The 2,500-nt window shown below is 35.5% G+C and overlaps 1 protein-coding gene across 3 annotated transcripts in view; it reads left to right on the forward strand.

Moving 5' to 3' along the window:
- LOC106870146 (uncharacterized) overlaps positions 1-2,500 on the forward strand; it is a 268,004-nt gene that overhangs the window by 119,393 nt on the left and 146,111 nt on the right. Inside the window, exon 2 of one of the 3 annotated variants that reach the window (XM_089348930.1) lies at positions 2,216-2,340. The exons of the other annotated variants lie outside the window; for them this stretch is intronic. The gene's annotated coding sequence lies outside the window, so the exon portion shown is untranslated. The remainder of the gene's footprint in view (positions 1-2,215; positions 2,341-2,500) is intronic. 3 annotated transcript variants of the gene reach the window in all.

Below are 2,500 nucleotides of genomic sequence, written 5' to 3' on the forward strand. Positions count from 1 at the left end.
TTACAAACCAGTTTTACGCCTTATAGTAGATATTTACTGCAATGTACGCGTGCAATGGCCAGCTACTAGCCTTTCATGTAATATATACTGTGTATGCTGGAGATAGCTTCAATATACACTCGCTAGGTAACAACGGAGATGACATTTATGTATGCTGGTAGACCCAATTTAAGTAGAGATGCAAATGTTTGTACTTTAACAATTTAAAAAGATGTGGGAAATATATATTTTATAAATGTCGATAAAAGGTTAAAATCTAAGTAATTGTAATTATTTATCGATTCAAACTTGGTTTATACCATTCAATGAAAATGAAAAATTTTTCTATTGAACTTTTCTTTTTCGGTGCACTTGTATAATTGGAAAAGTTTAAAATTTGGTTGCTGATTTCCTGCAGCCCTATCTAAATTCTAACGGAGTCGAATTTTTCTTGTGTTCATATCACGTAATTTTGTCGGCGAAACAAACATGCGTTTTCTAAGTGGCATAACTCTGGTGAATATACTTCTCACCACATCTACAACATATGACATAAATTAAATTTTTTAATAGGCATGTGTAGTTATTTTTTATTGTAAAAAGTTACCCATTTTCAAGCGGAACAGAGTCTTCGGATATATTAATGTAAATTCCACAATCTGATATTCCGCATTTTTTAACTGCCAGATTTTGTATAATGTTGATAGGTAATTGGTACTTCTTAAAAGAGTCGTTAATGAATATGAATATTTTTGCTTTTAATTATTTCTAAAGTTCTTCTCATTTTAGGGTCATGTTTTAATAGTTAGCTTTTGACAAATTACTTTAAAGGACTCAATATTTATGGACATATGGATTGAAATGTACGGCAAACCGTTTCTTTCTAGTTTGGTTTTTACACTTCTTAAGTAACTGGTATAAATTGCCTCAGCAATTTCTATTACGTTGTTAAGTAATGATGGTGGATGACATATTCTAATCAGAAATATCTTCTAGCTTCTTCAATTTTTCTTTCGAATGTACAGATTTGATATATTGAATCTCGTGTGTTTGGGGTGACATGAAGTAAAAAGTGAATATTCTCTTGAGTCTGTTGATTTATCGCATGCATCTGTTTTAATCTCATTCTTTTTTGTATCACTAATATATCTCAAAATCGTAATTTATCCTTGGTATACTCTATAGTAAACTGCATGTTATTGTCAATACTACTTATGAAAAACTTAAGATCAAAAAGTCTATCCCAAATCTTTTTCCATAGGATAAAACAATCTTCTAAATATCTTTTCCAATTTTCCTTTGTAAAATTACGAAGATGGACTCCGCGTTTCTGCGGATTCAAATTTTTGTATATATATTATTTGCTTATATGTTAGTCAAAATTCGTAGAATACATTACACACACACACACACACACACACATACACACACACACACACACACACAGACACACACACAGACACACACACACACACACACACACACACACACACACACACACACACACACACACACACACACACACACACACACACACACACACACACACACACACACACACACACACACACAAGAAACGGAACAAGAACGTAACGGACGACAATGAAAACATACAGACAGATGGACGATACAAGGACGGACAGGAAAACCAGAACGGAACATTCGTAGCTTTCTCTTCATCAGTCAAGCGTCCAATTATCACTACGTTCAAAGTTGGTAGACCCCAAAAATCTAAGCTAAGGGCATTAAATTTTTGGAAGAATGCGGGCGAATATGTGCAACAACACGGACAAAAAAAAACAAACAAACAAGAAAACGGAGAAAATGTTACACGACTACAAAAACAAACAATAAGAATAACATCAGGCATCTTTCGACTAAAAGGACAAGTTAAGTTAAGCTGGTGTGTGAAGTGGAAGCCTTACGGCAACAAACATAGACGAAAGTCAGAAGGCAAGAAAATAAGGTGTTGTGCGCGCGGTGGTCAAGCCAAGAAAGAAAGATCATGTTTGGTCGAGCACCGGCCACGTGGGAGAAACAGAGAGAGGTAGGGAGCAGAGGGATTGAAGAATTAGGGAAAGAACTAGAGAAAGAGAGAGAGAGGGGGGAGGGGGCATTCTTGAAACATCACACCTGCTCTTTTTTCCATCTTAAACTTTATCTGAGCATGAATTTAGTACATTCACTGTCTGTTTTCTTTTAAAATGTTTTAATTCTTACTTTTATTTCTGATTAGCTTATTATCGCACGCTCACACGGATCTTCGTCTTTCTGACGATGATTTGGAGCAATTAATTATTGGATTTCCTGTCGCTGGATTACCTTACCTTTGGATGCGTGGCACCTTCGAATTTCCACGGAGTACGTCGATTTTGCACTTTTGATTGTAAATCATTTTAATTCGTCAGTGACTCTTTTACTTTTCTTCTTCGTCTTTCTCTACCTTGCCCCTTCTTTCTCGGACTATCCTTTTCCTTCTCCCTGAACATTTTCCTCTCTCCTTTTTCTGACGAGGAGCTAT

Source organism: Octopus bimaculoides, chromosome 3, assembly GCF_046866305.1.
Source record: "Octopus bimaculoides isolate indiv1 chromosome 3, ASM4686630v1, whole genome shotgun sequence".
NCBI lineage: Eukaryota > Metazoa > Mollusca > Cephalopoda > Octopoda > Octopodidae > Octopus > Octopus bimaculoides.